Here is a 23,290-nt window from a genome sequence, read left to right on the forward strand (position 1 = left end):
ACAATAATAACCTTAGTTACTTAGGTTGTCAACATAAACTCAAAAGGTCTTATATCATATTCATGTATAGTAAAGATTGAGTGATTACCTATCCCTAAGATACAACATACTCTTTCATCTTTAGGTTAGGCTACACCTTGAGTGATTACCCTTAAGTTACATGCCAACTCAACATTTAGTTTTCAAACCCAAACACAACCATTTATGACAAATATGAAATGATTTATTTCATATCGTTTTCACAAAACATGTTTAAAGGAGAAAATTTCTTTTAATGAAACATGTCCCTAGCTTGGACCACAAAGCTCGAAGCACATGATGATCCACTTATGGCATCTCTCATTTAATTCAGCAAAACACTCCACTAAGGAGTCACACCATTCCCCTTTAAATCCACTTTGAAACAATGGAAAACATCATGTATGAAGGAGTCAACCTTCTCTACACCCACCTCTCAACATCATGCCTTATGCACAAAACAATCATTTCACAACCACAATTGGCCCACATCAGGGCCGGTTATGAGCTTAGGAATTGGGTGCGACTGCCCTAGGCCCAACATTAAAAGGGGTCCAAAATTTTGTATAGCCTTGAGTATTTAAAATCATATATATTAAACTTTTTCACTTCTCCAACAATACAATTTATAAATAAGTGATTTTAATTTTTATCTTTTCAATAACTAAATATTTAATTTATTTATTTCTAATAAAAATGTGCACACTGTAATAGTTGAGTGATCAGCAATTATTGGAATATTTTATATATAATGGTGGATCAGTTATAATAGTTTGTACAAAAATTAAAATTTTAAATTTTATTATTGTTATTGTTAAAAAAATTGAGAATATATTCTTTAAATTTTGAGAATATCCAAATATTTAATTGTTGTTTATATTATGGCTAATTTTATATTCATTAATTTTTTAACTATGTTGACAATCTTCAAATTTGGCATTTGGAATTAGCAAACGTGTGAGAAAGGATTCAATTTTGATTTCTACTTTCGGGTGTTATTGCTCTTTTTCTTACATTATTTAAGCATTTTATTTTGTTTTATACAATGTTATCTAAAAAACATTTATCGAAAAAAGAAAAAAGAGAAAACGAGAGGAAGAGTTAATAAGTATAATTTTGCTTCTTGAAATTCTCGAAGAAATCACTTTTTTATGAATTTTGTGTATTTTTTTATAAATAATAAGTACAATGACGATGTGAGTGAAAATAACATTAAAATTAATCAAGAAAAAAAAATATTGTATTTTTATATATTTATTATAAATATGGTATTTATTTGTTGTAATAAGATATAACTTTAATAAAATTATTATTTATTTTTTAATTATAAATTTATATTTTAAAATGTTATATATATATATATATATATATAAGAGGCCTTTATGTATTGTTTCATCCCGAGTCCCTAAAATGTCAGGACCGGCCCCGACCCACATCCACAAAACATGACATATTCAATATTTCACAACATACAACATCAATCTATCTACCACAAATAACAAAACATATGTCCATACATACAAGACTTAAGGAAGAGCTTAACATTTCTAGCCCCTTAAGCTATCCAAAGTATCTCACTTATCCCTTTAAGACGATCGCACAACACATACCCACATAAGGACACCACATCACACAAATTCCTTGTCTCTAGTACCAAAGGAATAATCTACAACAACGCTAGATCACCATCTAGCAAATCAGAGGTTTCACTAAACAAGTCTCTTTCATTTTGCGAGCTCCACCTTAGAGAGGGAAATTTGCTTAGCGAACACCTTTCATGGAGTGACCATCACCATCTCAAAAGTCAAGGACCAAGGTTCAATGAGCCAACACTTTTGGCTATGAGAGCCTCCACAAATGCTAGACACAATGGCATAAATTTGCTTAGTGAGATCACCGTTGCTAAGCAAATTAAAATGGCTCACTCATAGGGGCCAAAGCTTGTTGAGCGAACCATGTTCATTGAGTGAGTCACCATTGCTGAAAGAATTAAAAAGCCATCCAACAGAGGCCAAACATCATTGAACAAAAATGGTTTGTTGAACAACCCACAACTTGATCAACCACAAAGACCAAAACTTGTTGAGCACCATCTTTATTAAGCAAACTACCTTCGTCGAGTGATCCAACTTAAACCTACCATAGAGGTCGAAACTTGTTGAGTGACCCATCATTGTTGAGCAAATTAAAAATGGTCTATCACAAAGAATAAGTTGTGTTTCACTAAGTTGTGTTTCATCATGTTCATCATTTTTGTTGAGAGAAAACGTTCAAATTACACTTGAACCTTCATAAGATGAAAGCTCGCTTATTAAAACCCCTTCTCCCTAAGAAAAGGCCTATGCACCATCAAAATGCAAGGTCATCCAAGCTCCAAAAACATAATATAAAACCATCAAAAACATTCTCTACAACATTAATTCATCAAATCCACATGCAAACTAGTTCTAAGCTTTAAATCATCCCTGGCAAATATAAACACCAATATGTGGAAATCTCAACTTTTCTCAACAATGAATAATGAATACATTAGAAAATAACCACAATAATGTATTTAGTTGCAAGAAGCTTCTATCCCTTGATTGGAAGAGATCCCAAACCTAGGGGATGATGGGAAGTCGAAACTGAGTTCCTAGAATCTCAAATCTCTCCTCTCTAGTTTATCTATCTAACTTTATGTAAACTAAAACTTATGAAATTTCTTTTTCAATCTTATTTATACACAAAGCCAACTTCGCATACACTTAAGCTATAACTTTGTAACTTTAAGCCTAAGATCATCACATTGCTAACACACCTCACAATAGGTAAATACAGGACACATATCAAGTATATATAAAATAAATAAGATGGTGTTACAAGTGTTCTTATTTTATGGTTGTTCCTAGGTTAATCAATTAATTATGCAACTTTGCTTAATTAGCATGTTCATTAAAAGAAACTTTCATATTTTTTGAATCCAACAAATTTCCAAATATAAAGGCATGCAAAGAAAAGTAATCATAATATTACACACTAGAAATTTTCACACACTTATCTTTACATTGATAAGATATTGTTCATTTTAATCCTTAGTTTCATAATTTTATTTTTAATCATTTTTTAAAAACTTCTTACTAATGGAGATATTTGTGTAATTATAAACTCATATTCCTCTTTTTATTCTAATGATATGAGACTTTAATTTTATTCTAACACATAATTTTATCTTCAATGATACAATGAAATTTGGATGATAATGTATACGTGTTACCGTTGCGTATGTATCAAGAACATAGGAGCAGGCAAGTGCTTTGCTTATTGATTTGTCTATCCTACACTTTATAGAAATGCAAATTGATAATAACTATTTAGAACTCATGATGTCTCTGAGCAATATTAGACTATCCTTTATCAGATTAATTAATTTGACATATAATCAAAGGAATATATTGATCGAAGAGAGAACAGGTATACTCCAACCTTTTTTCAAATGATAAAGCATTAAGACTTTCATGACACAAATTATTATCAATATATATAGTACGTAATATGATGCTTGAAGTGGTATATCTTTAACTACATAGTTGCTTGAGCAGTATGTGCATGAAATCAATTATCCTTCCCATATTTGATGGGTGTAAATGAAAACTATAATGGAGAAGACGAGTATTGTATATATGGGAAGAAGAGGCGAACACTGAACAAATTTACTGCATTGGTTCATCTACTAAAAGAAGAAAAAAGATTAATGAACATGGACTAGGGACGGAGTGATAAGGTGGTTTGGTGGCGAAGGGGTTGGTCCTGGGGCTGGAAGAATAAGGATGGTCGGAAGTTCGAACCCCCCTGTGACCCAACTAACATAACTTACTAATTACTAACATTTGCCGATCAAAAAAAAAAAAACATGGACTAGGGACTAGCTGTGGCAACTGCATCACATTACTACTTAATTTATACATATATACATAAATTTTACTATTCCACCTAATTTTAAGAATAAAACTTAATGAACCGGACGAATATTTGATCAACAATTGCTAGATGGTTAATTAATCATCAAGTGCATGAATATTTTAAATCAATATATGGGTTTAGATATTTTATCAATGATAGTCGTATATATATAGCTAGGATCAAAGTCCATTGTATAGTTTATTTTAGAAAATAGTCTTCCCATATGGAAAAAGAATGAGATAATTTTTTTTTCAAAGGTAAAAATTAGTTTTTATTAATAAAAATTGTAGACAGGTACTTAGCACAAAGTGTGCAAGATAGGTGGGACATGAATCTTCTACAGCCAACTTCTCTACGAACAATACCTTTACAGCCTCTATGCTCTCTAACTTTTCTTTATCTTTGTTACATTTTTATCTATTCCCAATTCATTTTCGTTCTCCCTTTCCTTTTGTTATTTTTGGCTGCAATCTGTTTTGGAAAAAGATGATCACAAAAACTAAAAGTACTTAGAGACAGAATTCGGCTCAGTGATACCTCACGAATACGAAAAAAACAAAACAAGAGACTACCCTAAGCAATATAAGTATTAACGAAAAACAAAACAAAACAAAACGCCCTACGATGCTAATAGTGCGTGTATAGCCTTTACCTTTGTCACGTTCGCAGCTCCAAAAGTAGCATGTGAAGACAGAATCGTAAGTTGTCTGGGGTTTCTACTTGAAGTAGGTTATTATAATCCCTCGTGGCTTCGAAACAAACCTCCATATTTTTGTGCAAAGGCCACAAATAATAGATATAGCTAATTCGTCTAAACTCTAAACCCTTACTAAACCATAATTTTTATTTTTATTTTAATGAGCAAAAGACTTTATTAATCAACGGTGTATAATGATATTCTAACCAGATTACAGGATTTCACATGACCATGTCAACGAGAAAGAGAGACTCAGGTTACACCAGTCAAAAGAAGAAACACTGCATAACACCTTTGAATACATTGTTGTTGCGCATCCTCCAAATCACTCATGCATGCCAAAAAAATATTACGAACAAAAATTAACCTTTTCCTTCTAAAAAATTGAGTAAAACTAGATATAAAATCCGATAAGTTATAGGTAGGGCACCATAATAACCAAGCCAAGCACATAATGCAGACCAATTCGACTTGTTCCGACATAATACAAAAAGTTGATGACTACATATCTTCCTCCATCAGAAAAGAAACAAAACACAGAATATATACCTTTGTGCCTAGGAACACTCCTTATACTCTACTCTTATTAACATGAGTTGATAGCCTGCTAAGATAGATGAAGCATCTTCTTTTTTTTTGGAACTGAACACTTCTAAAAATGTTTAAAAACAACAAACAGGGATGAAAAGTAAACTCCCTGAGAATATAAAAAGTACGTTGTATCCGTATTTAACTGTAAAGACTAAAGAGGCCATGAATTCTCTTTCAATGTCAATCCTTTGATCCGATGAACCTATGCACAAGGGCAAAGAGCCCAAGGTATTTTTACCAAATCCTCGCAGCCCTACTTTCCATATATACAAAGAGAATCTAGGTAATTTGTTGACAGGTAAAAAAATAAACTTCAGAATATTTTAAATGCATAGATTAGATATACATCTATGAAAAACTATTATATGGATGGGTTAAATGATTTTTTAAAAGGAAAATGAGCTAGATTTTTTTTGTAATACATTTTTAATGGATGAGGAATAAACTAATAGTTTTTTTTCTTATACATGAATTCATTTTAATCTAAGCTAAAATTATCTAAATCATTCATTTTTCACGTATTCTCTGTAAAATGTCAATATGTGGACTTTATATTCAGGTTAATATACCTCTTTTCACTTTTGCTTAAAAAAAGAACAATGTGGATCCACATGACCAACTCTCAGCGTATATTATTCTAAATTTGCTTACTTTTTGGAGCATAAGTTTCAAATTCCTTACTGTCAAAAAGAGTATTATATTTATATATTTCCTTTCTTTTATTTCTTTTCAACTTATATTCACACCCCAAAAGTAGGGTGGAGGATATTTATATATTTCCCTATCAAAACTAGTCTACCGCAAATGTTTTGGCCTCGGCATAGGATTTAACTTGTTCCTAATAATGTGTCTTATTAAAAAAAATTTTACATTTGTTAAAATGTTATTATATATATATATATATATATATATATATTAAATAAATAGATTATTTTGTAACATTTTTAAAAAAAAAAAATATTACTATAGATAGAATAACATTTTTTATTTTAATATTATTTTTTTAAAATTATTTTTTAAATTAAAGTCTCATATCGAGTAAAAAAATGTTACATAGGTTATTTTGCAACATTTTTTTGAAAAATATTATTATAATTGCTTATAAAATCAAAGTCTCACATTGAGTAAAAAAAATATATTTCTCTCTTCTCTAATTATTATCCATAATTAAAGTCTCACATCGAATAAATGAATTACTCATAAAGAGTATATATAATCATATAGTTATACTTAAGATAAATAAACTTTGATATTTGATATATAATTAGTAATGACTAATTAAGAATGTCTTTAATATTCTTCTAAAGAACTCCTAAGAGTTTAGGAGACAGAAATATAATAATTAATAACAATATCTAAATTTAAATTAATTCCATTTAATAAAGTTAACAAAAACTTAACAACATCATTAAAATGTTATAAAAATACTACTTTAATAATATTTGAAAAATATTACCTAATTATGTAAAAATATTATTAAAATCTTTAATAACATAGACTATATATAATATTTGATAATATGTTATCAAAGTAAATTAATAATATTTATATATAATTAGATAACATTTATACACAATTTTTCAACGGCTTGTCTCATGTTTGGACAGGTTTCTATAAATGCACGTGGCTTGACCCAGGTTTTAAATTTTGGTTGTGGTTGTGTTACGGTTGCAGTCAACATAGTTGTTGCAGATGAATGTGTATGTGGTTTTGTTTTTCATTTAGGGAATGCCCCAAGTCTTTAACCTGTCCGGTGAGCATACCATTATAAGGGCACTGATTTTTGGATCGTTTGACATGATAGAAAAGAGAGACAAAGGGAAAAAAAGGTTGAGAGAAAAAAGTAATTAATATTATACTAATTATCTATATTAATAATAAAATAATTTTTTTATTTAGTGTCTATTTTTATCTTTTTCATTTTATTCTTAATAACTATACATAATTTTTAATAATATAGATTTGTTATAAAATTAAATATGTTGTATAAAGACAGTATAATACATTTTTCATTCACTATTAAATTTGCACGTACGTATTTGATTAATTATGAAGAAAAAAATTAAAAAAATAAAGCAAACAATTCACTTTAGTGAAAGGAAAAATATTATATTAAATATATTTTTAATCCTTTAATTTTTTTTATTTTTATTTTTAGTTTTTGGACAAATTTTTACTAATTTTAGTTTATAAACTTTTGTTAATTTTTATTTTGTTTTAAAAAAAATTTCATTTAACATTTTTAGACCTTGATACGACATTAATATTTTTTTCATAAAATAAATCTTAAAAATTAAAACTAAATCAAATTTGTTCAGGATAAAAAGTAAAAATTAACAAATTTTAGAGATTAAAAATATATTTATGCTAAAAATATTTTCAAACACTCTAAATGTGATCAGACACTTATAACAAGAGCAATGATGGATTTTAAAAGTTTATGTTGTAGAAGCAATACTCGTATATGTGTGTGTTTAGAGACATAAAAGTATATTTATACTGAAAATATTTTTGAAAACCCTAAATGTTATTAGACACTTAATGAGAGCATTGATGAGTCTAAAAATTTGATGTTGTGAGAATAATATATATATATATATATATATATATATATATATATATATATATATATATATATATATACGAGGAGGGATCTGTTTACTTCTAGAATAAGTTTATTTAGATTTATTCCTAGAGTAAATTTATTTAGATTTATTTCGTTTAATAATTCATGCTCTATATTAAATCTCAACGATTCAATAGTTGAATTTTAAGTTCTTAATACACAGATTAAATATGCAAATTTTTTAAAAATTTAAAAATCATTTGATATTTTGCTTCATTAATTCAAATTGACGAATAGCTTAATAATTCATACTCTATATCAAATTTTAACGATCCAATCATTGAATTTAAAGTTTTTAATGCATAAATTAAATATGCAAATTTTTAAAAAATTTAAAAATCATTTGATATTTCGTTTCATTAATTAATTCAAATTGACAGATAATATATTTTTATGATTATTCGTCAATTTGAATTAATAAGACGAAGTATCAAATGATTTTTAAATATTTTAAAAATTTACAGATTTAATCTGCAAATTAAAATTTTTAAATTATATAATTAGTATATATATATATATATATATATATATATATATATTATTAGACACTTAATGAGAGCATTGATGAGTCTAAAAAGTTAATGTTGTGAAAATTAGGATAAAATAATTTTTTAATCTTTATAATTTTATTTACCATACTTTTCAGCTCCTATAGTTTAAAATAAATATTATTCTCTATTACTTATTTTTTTTTAATTCTTTTTAATTTTTATATTTATAATTTTTAAATTTTTTTAATCTCTATAGCTTATCTTTGTTGTAACTTTCATTTTATGTCAATGTAATATACGTCTTCAATTTTGTAAAAATGGGAAAAAAGGTGTCTCAACAATAAAAGTTGCAAGTAGGTGTAGAGCATAGAAAACATAAAAAAAAACATAATTTGAAGTAACTCTAATAAAAGAAACTCGACATAAGACACATAATTAAATTAATATCTCTATCACGTCAATATAAAAAATATAATATTATAAAAAAAATAACAATGGAAACTAAAAGCATTAAAAAATATAATTATAGGGTTAAAAAATCTATTTTAAACAATAAGAATTAAAAAAATGATTGAATATATGAATTAAAAATACCTATTTCAAATTATAGAGGCTAAAAAATAAAGTAAGTGAAACTATAAAAACTAAAAAAAATATTTTAACCTAAAATTCAATAAATAATTATTATCACTATATGTAAGACTTGTAAGATGAGTGCAAATACTCTTTAGTTACCTTATTTCTAATTGATGTGGGACTTAAAAGATGAATGTTATCTTCTAAGTATATATTCTTTAATTTGTTTTAATTATCTTATCTCCTAAATACCAACTTAGAATAGTAAGTTATAGGCCTAACTCAACCTTATAAAACATACTTGTAAGGTGAGAGTTATCATTCATTTATATATTCTTTAATTATTTTATTTCTAGTCGATGTGAGACTTAAGTTTTTTATAACAAATAATTGTCGCTAATAGTAAATTTTGATGTGATGTAAATACATTTTTAGTGGTCATTATATAATAGTCATTAATATTTTTATTAAATAATAAAATAGAGACAATTAATTTATTGTCATTAAATAATTGTCGGCAATACTAAATTTTGTTGTAGTGATATATATATATATATATATATATATATATGAAAATAAAAACATGAATATTAAATGAAATTGGAAAAAGCTTGTTATAGGGATAAAAAGTGAGTTAAAACAAGACTAAAATATAATAAAGAAATTAGACAAAAAGACAAAAATTAATAAGAATTGACAAAAAAATTTTTGGTAAAGATAGGAAACATTACAAAGATGACCGCAATGAAGATTGAACCTAGGTCTTCATGCTTCTAACTAACGAAAAGACAAAAGTTAATAACAATTGACAAATTAGAAACAAAGGGATTCAAATTATAATTTGAGGCAAAAAAAATTTATAAAAGATACATATTTGTATTATCCTTCTAGACTTCATTTAGATAAATAATTTATTTAAATTTTTATTTAATAAACTCTTATGTAATAATAATTTATGTTATAAGTCTTTAAATTTTAATAAATTACTATATTTAAATTTATTGTTAACAAACACTTATACAATTTTAAAGTTTTTGCATGTATCATTAATTAGTTAAGTACTTATAAAATACTATCTCATTTTAAAACTTAAAAATATAAATTAATTTTGACTAAAATTAAAATAAAAATTTGAAAAATATTTTTAATCATTACAAAATTAGCTTGTTTTGATTTTAGTTCTGTAAAAAAGATTTGCTTTTCATCTGTCTAAAATTGAAATTGTTATTTTTAATCTCTATGTTTATTAATTAAAAGATTAAGTGAACAATTTAAATATTAGTGTTAGTGATATTATGTCAGTATTTAATACCTCTAAAAATTCGTATACGTTTTTAAAATAACTATTATTGATTTGCATTAAAATATATGTTAAAAATAAAAAATAGCAACTTTAAAATTTTAGAGAAATGAAAATAATTTTTTTTTTATAGGAATCAAACAAAAATTTATTTATTTTACGAGGGACAAAAAATAATGTTTACAAGTTTTAGAATGATAAAAAATAATAAGGAAAAATGTTATGAAAATCAAAATCAATACTCTCTAATTTTATAGATTACTCATAAGATATTTTATATGTTTATCCAAACACTTATAAAATAAGATAAATACAAATAAGTTATTTATAAACTATTTCAAACGAGACTCAAATTACATTACAAAAATAATATTACATATAATAACATACAAAAAGTGATACTATAAATATAATATATATATATATATATATATATAAATTTATTTGATATATATTCATATGATTTTAATGTCGATTTTGAATGTAGTTCAATAACATATATTATGTATTATTATAGTTTATACCTATATTTTTTTAACATTATACTGATATATATCATATCTATAATGTAAGTAAAAGTAATTTTTAGTGATAAATTTTAGCCTATGCTACATTATTATATATACATATATATATCTTTGAGAAATTAATACTTATAAAATGTATTAATTTTTATATTGCATTAATTTTAATGTATGGGGCAATTTATGATTTAACATATACGTTACATTAAGAACATTTTTTAAAAAGTTTGTGAGGGTAATTACTCTTTTTTTTATTATCAAGTTGACCTTTAAAAATATGATAATTTGTGATATGATGTGAAGAAAATGAAGTGTCAATAAGGTATTTGAGAAAATAAAAATACCTTATTAACAAGTATAGATAAATGTTCACTAAGAGAGATAGGAAAAAAAATATTATAGATATGATAAATGATGATATGAGGAAAAAAAAATGTTAATATTTGTAGAAGAAAAAAAGGAAATGGCGAGATTATCATGACCATCTATTGTACATACAATTTTGTTGCAAAGAAGATTATAATAGTTTATAATGGTGTTATTTATGACTTTAAATCTGCTCTGGAGGATATATGTATATTCAATAACTTAAAATTTGCATTTCAAGTTTATGCCTTTTCCACGACTTACGCCACCAAAGAACACCCACATAGCAAAGCATATTGTTCAAGTTCCAAGGGGTATATTTGATCCATTGAATTGTTTTCTTTGGCTTCATAAAACTTAATGGTTCTAGAACGATTGAAACAAACTCCACGGATTGACAGTGCAAAAGAACTAATAACGTACACATAATAACTCGAAAGATTGAAAAAAAGACATTATTATTTAATGAAAGGGGTTACAACACACTGGAAATCCGGCGAAAATAAACTCAGAAATAATGCCGGATTCAGGTAAAGCAGCCACTACAACTAAAGATGACATAAGTCATGGTTTGTATCGAAAAGTAAACAACGAAAGAGAAAACCAACATTCAGGCTGTTTACACTTTACACCCCCATTCAATGCAACTACTAAAAGGAAAACCCTAAACCGTCCTAATTAAGCCTCAGATTCAAATCCAGGGGCCGGCGTCTTCGGTTTCCCAGACTCAGTGTAGCACCCCATTCTGCAAGCATCTCGCTGGAAGGGTGCTCCCGCGCAAAACGTCTGGGGGCAGGATCGCCTCGCCCCAAATGTGAGAGATAATCTACCTCCCTCCGCGTCGACTCCAAACTCTCACGCCCCAGAAAGGACGTGTGATCATTCGATCTCATCACATAGGGGTGGTAACGCTGGTAGCTACCAATTCCATGAGAAAAATTGGCACCAAGTGGATATGGATAATTGGCACCCGGAATAGATTGAAAAGATCCGCTCCCTCTTTCAAGTGGACGAGAATAATTGACGCCAAGAGAGTTTATAAGTGACCCACTTCCTCTTTCTCTTCTGCCATACGGTGGTGGATAAGTAAGACCCACCGGATAAGGTAAAGGTAATCTACTGCTTCCACCGCCGAATGGCTGAGAGAAGTTAATACCAAAGGATCCCTGATGTGCTCCACTTCCAACAGCGTTATTATTAACCTGTAACGCTGTTGGAAGGCTAGGCGCCATGGGGACCATAGGAATGGTATTCATGGGTGGCTTGGGTTGTGATGGTGAAGGAATTGCATTTGTGGCTGAGATCCTGTTGGATCTGGAAGGTGGCTGTGACGGTGGTGGTGGTGGTGGTGGTGTTAGTGTTGAAACTCCTCCTGGTGAATTTTGTTTGGGTCTAAGTTTTGCCAAAGGCTGCATTGTTGTCCCACCATTTGGAACGACACTCTCACACTCGAATGGAGGAGGAGGAGTAACAGTGTGGGTATCACCGTTGCTCCCCGTGCTACTCTCACTGTCAGAAATTGGGATAACAGCCTCATTAGTCATGGTGATGAAAATGACAAGTTGACTGCTTTACATCAAAGGAAAGAGGTTGAGGCTGTGTGTGAATGAGGAAAATCAGAGTGAAAGTGGTGCTTATATAGTGATTAGTGAGGGTTTGGACTTGGGACTATGACTGGAAGAGGTGGTTTTCTAGTGAGGATTTGGACATGTGTTGGGATAAAGAGGGATGTTCACCGGTTCTACGTGTTCTTATATTTGAAATATTTTTATTTTAACTTTTAATCAAGACAGAATACTAATAAAATAGGCATGTTATTAATTGATGTATTAGGATTTTGGATTCTAGCAGCCAAACAAGAGCCATGCCGAAAAGCCTCCGTAAAAAAATGTAATTTTTGTTTTATGGTGCCAGAGAAAGAAAATGGTATTTTATTTATTTAATTAATTAATTAATTAATTTTTGCGTTCAACGCTCTCCCAGTTAATATTATAGACTAATAATTCATTTTCTAACAAATGGGGTGCATTTGTAAAAAGAACGTAGATATGGTGAAGGCTGCTGACACATTGTACAATAATCATGTATAAAAACAGTATAATGCTTCATTAATTAATTATTTAATTTGTGTGTACATTTGACTAATTATGAAAAAGAGAAAACAATAATTATCATATCATATATGTAAATAAGTTAAGCAATGCACATGTTGCTAAGAATGTGAGTTTTTTTTAATTATTATTGAACGTACAATATTTGTAATGTTTTATGATCATCAGTTTGCTTGCCGCCACACTACATAATAATCAAATACACACTATCTTACATATTACATATTTGCATCCACGTGGTTCTTATTTCGAACATGCACTCTAGTCTCATGTATTTCGCAACATAATATAACGACGAAAAGTTTACTATAGCGGATGAATTTCAGAATTATTGCATGAGAAGAATTGGAAAGATAGAATATATGAAAAGAGAGAAGATGCAATTAAGTAAATAAACATTTCCATATTACGTATATTGACATATAAACATATCGAATCTATCTGGTTCTATAGGGTTGACTTACTAAATAGACACTAATTTATACATTTTATAGATTAACTGTATAAAGAAAGAGAGGTCAATGTATAGGCCAACACGTCTTCTCAGGGTCATGCATAATCTATTCGAATATTCCCTACTTTCCTCTTACGGTAACTCAAGCTTTTGTTAAAAATAGCATGCATAATGAAACACTTTCTTTTTTAATTAATCAGAATATATAGACTTCAAAAATAATCTCATCCAAACATTATTTAGTTAATTAACTTCATATATCTAATCTATCCTCATATCTCAAGAATTTGCTTAAAGATATATTATTTTATCATTTGAATCCATAAGCATTACAGTCTTTTATATAATGGGATTATTAAAAATTAAATAAAAACTTGGAATTTTAATCATTTTAGATTTGACATATATGCATGCACCTATGTTTTCCTCTTCATGATGATTATTCATCCACGGAACACTGTATAATAAGAAAATAACAAATATTATATGCATTTACAAATACACGTAAAATGTGAAAAAAAAATAGTTTAATTTTTTTAAAACAAACTTATATTTTACTATTTTTAAGAAAATAAATTAAAATATAAAATTTTGAAACATTTAATTTGAAAATATTAAAAATTAATCTAATTTTTATATTACCCAATATATATGCTTAATATTTATTAAAAAAATTGAGTTTAGATTAAATAATTTTAAAAAATAAAAAGTTACTTAATTGAACAAATAAGTATAAAATATTGATCTTAATTTGATACAAAAGTTCATAAAAATATATATTATAAAATGATAAATATGAGGCTACATGCACAGATATCCTATTTTAAAAATAAAGACTTGAATTTATAATATGAAACATTTTATATTCCCTAAAAATATCTTTAATTAAAAATATATATATTAAAGTAATATATATTTTAATTTATAAAGTTCGATTTGAAAATACAGTTATTAAATATACCAAACAATTAGATAAAAACTTACCATTTCATGGTATTAATATATCAAATCTTACATGTGTATTTTTTTATTTATAAATTTTCATTTATAAATTGAAGTTTATACGTCATACGCTAATTCATTTCTTATAAAGGAAAATTATATATGTGGTGGTCCATTTTTAACGGCAAGTAATTTCTATTATAAAATAAGGAGTAATTTATAATCCCTCTCCTATCCCTTTAATAAGATCAAATAAAAAATGTTGTTTAGTTTTTTTTTAAGAGCAATTTTAAAATATTGTCTCTTACATTAATTTTTTTTATAAAAATAATTTTAATTGAAATTACTTTTTAAAAAATTTAATGTGTATTCAGTGGAGTAAGTATAGGATAAATAAATGTTAGGAATAGTGTCGAAAAAATATAAATTTAGGATAAATTTAATGTTATTAACTAATTAACCAGCTTTCTTAATTATTTTCTCTCCCATAATAAGTGTTGTTTAAGAGAAAAATATAAATCACAAAATAAGCAATATTTTTGTTTTTCAATGTAGTATTAATTACTTCTTTTATCTTATAATAAGAGTTATGTTTGAAAAATATATAAATGTTATGTTAATTTTTCAATATAATATTAATTATTATCTCTGTTTTTTTTTATAATAATCGTTTAAAGTTGTATTAACAAATTAAGAAATGCAATAAATTTTTCTTATTTTTTATAAAATGATTTTGGTGTTTCTTGTCATACCTTATTTTATTTTTGTTTTATAATAAATATATATTAGTTGTCATGTGTACATTAATTAAAAGTTAGGTGAAATATAGTGATATAATTGATAACACAATAATTAATATTATCTTAAAATTTAAAAATGATAAATAAATAAAATTGAAACAAATTTTTATTAAAAAAATGAAAAATAAAAAAGGAATGGAGGGAATACATCTTTTCATTTATACCTTCATAATATTCTTTAGAATATGGTTATTGTATTGCATCATTTTTAGCAAATTAAAGAAGATTAATCATAAGATTAATTTTATAAAATTATTATTATCTTTCATCTATTTATTATTTTTTGTCTGTGTAAAATAATTTAAGATGATATTTATTATAAAATAGAGAGATTATTTTTTCTTTTTATATCTTTATTTAATAGTATTTTTTTAAAAGTTGCTGTGTTGCATATTTCTAGAAAGAAAGATTTATAAAAAGATTAATTTTGTAGAATTATTATTTTCTTTCATTTATGTATTAGTTTTTTTAAAATAATTTGAGACAACACTTATTATGAAATGAAAAAATTATTTAATAATAAAATTGCCTTTAAAAATATTTATGACAATTAATTGTTATGTGAGAAAGCACTTTAGTAAAATGTAATTAATATTATCATAATATTAAATGTAGGTATTCCTCCCAATAGACTTACTTAAAAAGCATTAAGTAATAAATAAATAAAACTTAAAATTAGTGAAATAGTATAGTTAATGTAATTGCAATTTAAGAATTTATTACTAACCTACACTGCCAACCCAGCGATGTAACAAATCATTTTCAGTGATAAAAATTCACGAGATAGTAGCGGAACTTTTAATTTTCATCAGGGAGTATACTTTATTAATCCTATGTGTAATTTTAAATTTAAATGTAAAACTTAAGTTGGTCAAAATTAAGGAAGAGAAATTTTTTTACAGTAAAATTGCAAAATATACAAGCAATTTACATCAGAGATGAAAAAAAATGTTAACATAAAAAGATAAATTTTAAAATTAGTTAAAACTAAAAATTGATAATTCAAAATCTTAAAATAAAATGAAATTTCAAAATGATTAATAGTTTAAGAATTTCATAAAAATGAAAAATTAAATATTAAATGATGGTCAAGTCATGTGTCAAAAAACGGACAATATAATAAAAAAAAAATGTGTTTTCGTAAAGGAATTTTATATATGTGGGGTGATATTTTTACAGTAATAATTTTATATAATAATAAAAAAGATATAACTCATATTTAATACTCATAAAATTATCTTAGAAGGTATTGATAACAGTTGACTGTTAATTGTTACCCCTGAGAAAAAAGTATTTTAAAAATAATGTATATTAATGACAGTTAATTATGAAGTGATAAAAAGTTAATAAATAATTAAAATAAAGATTTAAATATGTATTTAGTCATTAAAAATGAGTAAATATTGATTTTTATTTTTATAAAAATCTTCAATTATAAATATCATTTTTGATCTTTGTAAAATATTTTTTTTATATTTTCATTCCTCTAAAATATAAGATCATTAATTTTGATCTCTAACAATGATTTTAAAATAGATAAGTAACATTTGATTCAAGAATTTATAAAAGAAAATTTAAGAAATATCATATACTAACATAATATAACTAATAATTATAAGTAATACCTAAAATGATTATTTAAGTTTTTAATAAACAAGTAAGTAGTTTAAAAATTATCACATAATAATAAGACTAAAAATAATATATATTTCTAAATTCTAATGGATGAAGAACAAAAGAAAAAAATTACGTGACTAAAATTAAAATTTGTTACTATTAAATGAACTAAAATTATATTTAAACTTAAAATAAATATATAAAAAATTCTACCATCAAAGTGTATATAATTGTGATTCAACTTCATAAAAATTTATTCTAAATAGTGATATTAAATTAAACATTAGCCATGTAACTGCTTCAAATACACAAAGTCTCAAAGACTTAAAAGTGGACTTTTATGACTTATAATAGTTTTGAGCGAGTCAAAAAAAATATTTATTTGCATAAGATTCTTGTGCTCTAATAATAAATAAATAAATAACAAATATACCACAAAAGGATTAAGGATAGTATACTAATTACATGATTCACAAAGTTTTAAAATATTAATATAAAATAATTTAACATATATGAAAAATAAATACAAATAATATAGTAAATAATGAAATAAAATAAATCACATAATCATTAATTTGTAATAAATTATTCTATTTCACTTTAATAATATTAATATTAGTCTATTGACTTCTTTTTTTCAAAAGGATTTTCCTCCTTTTTTGGAATATTATCATATTTTCAATATAATAATTTAATCAAAGTAAATCAATTCAAACTCGTATATATTGGATAATAAGAGTTTAAAAAGGGATTAATATAAGCATTAAATAATGTATAGGACTTGAAATTTTGTGAATTGGTGCAATAAATACAATTTAAAATTTTAAAATTAACCTAAATATATTTTAAGTTTCTGCAGTATTTGATAAAATTAACTTATAAGTTAATTAAAAACTTATAAACTATTATAACTTCGAGATGAAAAACTAGAAATTTATATAAACTAACTAATTTAATTGAATGGAAAGTAATTGATAAAATTCATTGATTAATGTAGAAAAATATATTTAATTATTTAATAATCAAAGTAAAATAATAACATATAAGTAAAAATATTTTTAAATTATAAATAGTAAAAAAGAATTTAAAATAAATTAATAAATATAAAAAATAAAAACTTATTAAAATATTTCAATTAACTTATAAAATATATTATTTAATTAAATTATAACATAAAAATAAGTTTATTATTTAATTTAAAATATTTTTTATTACTTTAATTATCTTAATATTATTTATTTAGTCATGTCAACACTAAACTAACAAATATTAATAATAATATTTATAAAAAAAACACACACACTTAAAAATATTAAATATCTAAAATTGACAATTCTTTTTCATAATTAAAACGAAATAAAAACATGTTTACCAGAATTTAAGACGTATTTAAACCACAAAAATTTAACATTACCCACTTGTACAGCCATTCTACCGCCATGTGTAGTGAAAGATGATATTTAATCTTCGGTATGAATTATATTTAATTAATTGTATAATATTTATGTTGGTCAAATTTTGAAGAGGAAATTAAAATATCTATTTATTTTTTTAAATGAATAAGTATTATTAGAGATATGAAAAAGAAAATGTTAAGAGTTAATCAAAACTAAAATTTCATCATTAAAATTAAATTAATTTTTAAAAAATGTTATCGTAAACGGAAATTTTATGATGATTAATAAATTTTCATAAAACTGGAAAAAAATATTAAATGTATTATTGCAAAGAAAATTTTTGTACTTAATCGTTTCTTGTCAGCATTAAAATAATACTTGACAAATCTTATTCTTCGAAACTAAATTAGTTCTTTCAATTTTGTGATACTGCCTATAACGACCCGGCAAGTTCCACATAAACTACTGTACACCAGAAATATTAGGCAGAAAGAACAAGTATATAAGTATAGGTTCTAGAATATAAATATATACAAAGTCCTAATCTGACTAGAGTTAGAGTGTGCCAAAAACAACCAAACCAAAACAAAATACATCGCCAACCGCTACACCTAGTAGCTACTACAACAAAACAACAATAAAACATAGTCAGCTCCGCCTGCCAGCTGCTGACTCACCACAAGCCATACACCTATTCTTGTTCTGTTCCCGTACATAATACGATCATAGCAGTCCAACCACAAGGAAACAACAAAGGGTAAGCTAGTATAAAAGAACAAAGTATAGCAAGATTCAAGTAATTAGAACAACTTCAACCGTCAACACATCAAACTTTCTACTTTCCATCAATTTATACAACCAACCAGCAATTAGATATTAATGCGTCGTCACGCATATCGCCTCGGAGATCTCCTACAACAACTCAGCCCTTTAGGCCTACAACAACTCAGCCGTTTAGGCCTACAACAACTCAGTCCTTAGGCCTACAACAACTCAGCCCTTTAGGCTTACAACAACTCAGCCCTTAAGGCCTACAACAACTCAGCCCATATGGCCTACCACAACTCACATCAACATACAGCACAACACAACTTCTTACAACTCATCATATCAACTTACAACACAACTCAACTGTACAACTCAACATCAACTTGCAACAATATACACCTGATTTCAACTCAACATCAATCAAACAACGTTATCTACAAATCAACACACCACATTCATCCATTTTAACTCAACTCAACATAAAGCAGCATAAATCAGTACATAGTAAATTCTCATCTCCGCGCCCGGCGCCTCGTAGTTGCGCCCAGCGCAGTACAACCAGAGAGCACCAGGGGGCCAGCGCGCCCAGCGCAGGTGTGCCTGCGCCCGGCGGGACTCAGCCAGAGAGCCCAAGGCTCCCTCGCGCCTAGCGCAATAACAATTGCGCCCAGCGCTGGCCAGGCAGAGACTCCAAGGAGTCTCACGCGCCCGGCGTACCTAACCCAGCGCCCAGCGCGGGGAAGGCAGAGACCTCCCCTTGGTCTCGCGCCCAGGCGCAATTTAAATTGCGCCCAGCGCCCACAAGGCAGAGACTCCCAAGGAGTCTCATGCCCAGCGCGACAAGGGTCGCGCTCAGCGCAGCCTCAAGAATCCAAAAGCAAGTTATAACGAGTATCGCGCCCAGCGCGGTCCAAGTCATGCTCAGCGCGGGCCAACCAGAGACCCACATTCTCAAGCGCGCCCAGCGCACTCATCATTGCGCCCGGCGAGCTTGGTCAAATGGGGTCCCCTGTTGGCCACGCGCCCAGCGCGATGAACAGCGCTCAGCGCGAAGCTCAGCAGCAACACTCCATTTTCGAAAATTTTAACCAAAACCTACACAACTCAACAGAAATCCAACATGCAAACCATTCAAGTTACTCCATTTTCCACCAGCAGCTCGAAAACATCAACCTTTCTCACATGCAACCATAAAATCATCAAAAGACCCAAAATTTGTCAAAACCCACAAAAAACCCCAAAACTTCCGATTTCAGAAATCCAACAAAAATCATCAAACACCAACCAATCTCAACAGCTAATGAGCTTACAACGATTCATTCTCAACTAGAAATCAATACCAAACTAACTTCCCTTACCCCTAATCGAAGATCCCAGCTTCCGGGAAGAAGAGAGGAGAAGAAGGAAGAAAAATGTTTGAGTGGGGAAGAAGACAAGCTCGAGGAATCGGCACTCCGGGAAGGAAATCAGCTACTCACCACCCCCACCTACAACCACCAAGATCACCCCAAAGCCAAGAGAGAAAGAAGATAAGCAAAAGTGAGAAGAGAAGAATCGAGAGTATGAGTAAAAGAGAGTGAGAGTTGAGGGTTCAGGGAAAAGGAAAAAGGAAACCGGGTCTCACACTGCCTAATCATGTTCATTAAAATAATGAAAAAAAAAGTGAAATTTATATACATGGGAGTCCAAGATTTAGGATAATTGATTTATATATTAAAAATTATAATTCCTGTTTAATAATAAAATTGTCTTGAAATGTGTAAATATACCTGTTGAATATATAAATAAATATTTGTTGATTATAAGCAAAAATTATATATATATATATATATATATATATATATATATAAATGGATAGACTTTTTCTTGTATAATATCAATTAGATTAAAGTTTTTTTTTTCTATATTTTTTTATGTATTTTATATTTTAGTTCTTATAATTTAAAATAAATATTTTTGTCTTTGTGTTTATCCTATTCAGTCTTTTTTAATTCTTATAGTTTAAGATTAAAAAAAATTAATCTCTATATTTGTAATATTTTTCATCCCTTTGATTACTATTAATTTTCTTTTGTGATATTGTCTCTTTCTTGTCTATATGACATAAGTATTAATCTAAATTAGTATATTTGATATTGAATTTATTTTTGCTAAAATTATAACACTTAGTATCTCTTGCAACGTCCATTACTGAGACACATTTTTTTACTCTCACAAAATTAGAGATATTTACCACATCAAAATAAAATAGATAATAAAAAAAATAATTATAGGAATTAAAAAGATTTAAAAAAATTATAAATATAAAAATTTAAAAATCTATATTAAATTATAAGGACTTAAAATGATTGAAAAAAATAAATATAGACATTAAAATATATTTTTAAAATTATAAGAACTAAAAGTAAAATAAGTAAAATTATAGATACTAAAAAGTATTTTTAACACCTATCAATTATTTTATTTATTAAATATAATATATTAAAACACCCACAAATATATAATAAATAATTTTCCCCTTATATACTATTAATAATTGTATTTAAATATATATAATTAAATTTGAAAACGTTATGAAATATTTTATGTATAAAATATAATATATAATACACTTTAGGTTTATACATATATTATTGTTCAGGTTTATACTATTTTCTTGTGTTTAAAACTCTTCAGATTTCTTTTCATTATTTTACTCCTTCTTTTCCCTTTCTTTTGTATCCAACCAATCACTTATCATTTTTTTATGCTTTCTATTTTTTCTGGCCACTCTTTTTTATGTTTTGGATTTTTAAGACTTCCCTTGAATATAGATTATGATATTAAATTAAAATGAATTTTGCTATATACATCTTCCCTATTTTTTATTTTTATATAAAGATGGATTCATTTATTCCAGGAGTAAGTTTATCTAAACTTACTTCATTCAATAACTCATGTTCTACATCAAATTTCAACAATCCAATCGTTGAATTAAAAATTCTTAATGCATAAATCAAGTCTACTAATTTTTAAAAAATTTAAAAATTATTTGATACTTCATTTCATTAATTCAATTTGACGGGTAATCATAAAATCCTTTTATATATTGATTTGAATTAATGAAACGAAGTATCAAATGATTTGCAATATTTTTAAAAATTTGCAGATTTGATCTATGCATTAAGAACTTGAAATTGAACGGTTGGATCGTTAAAATTTGATGTAGAACATGAGTTATTGAACGGAGTAAGTCTAGGTAGACTTATTCATATATATATATATATATATATATATATATATATATATATATATATATATATATATATATATATATATATATATATATATGAGTTAATCACCTATACATTGTCAGTGTAAAATTTTTTTACACTAGCAACCAATTATATCTTTTAATTGTATCATGTCACTGTTAAAAGTAAATGTATTTATAGTGACATGACACAACTAAAAGATATAATTAGTTGTCAATGTAAAATTTTTACACTAACAGTGTATAAGTGATTAACTATATATATATATATATATATATATATACTACACATAAAAAAGTTATTCCCTGTTCTTTTTTTTCTTCACTTTTTGGAATGTCGTTTGGGACTTGGGCTGCTTTTTTCTTCGGTACAATGTTATATGTGGTGTAACAAAAAAAACTTGTCGACATTGATGCAACGAACAAGGACAATGAATTGGCAAGTACAACATAGATATTATATAGTTTTATCAAAAACGAGAGAAATTGATAGCAAAAGAAGAAATGAAAGCTTTTATAAAATGAAGTTAAATTATTATTATATTTATTTTTTAATGTTATGTTACTCTAAAATAAGATGATAACAGAATTATCTTTAATTGGCGTGCTTATTCCCTACATGATGCACTCTAAATCGTTGAATATTCTCACTCTTGTCCATGCTTTTCCATCCAATTCTATTTTTAGGGCACACAAATTTTCAGCCACGCTTCAGCAACTGGGATTAACATCATTCAGTAATCCAGCATATGTCACTTTTAACTTTGGTCTCTTGACTTCACGGTGGGCCATGCATGAAATTTTTGTTTCATGCCTTTAA

Source organism: Cajanus cajan, chromosome 6 (assembly GCF_000230855.2).
Source record: "Cajanus cajan strain Asha chromosome 6, NIPB_CcT2T_4, whole genome shotgun sequence".
Lineage (NCBI taxonomy): Eukaryota > Viridiplantae > Streptophyta > Magnoliopsida > Fabales > Fabaceae > Cajanus > Cajanus cajan.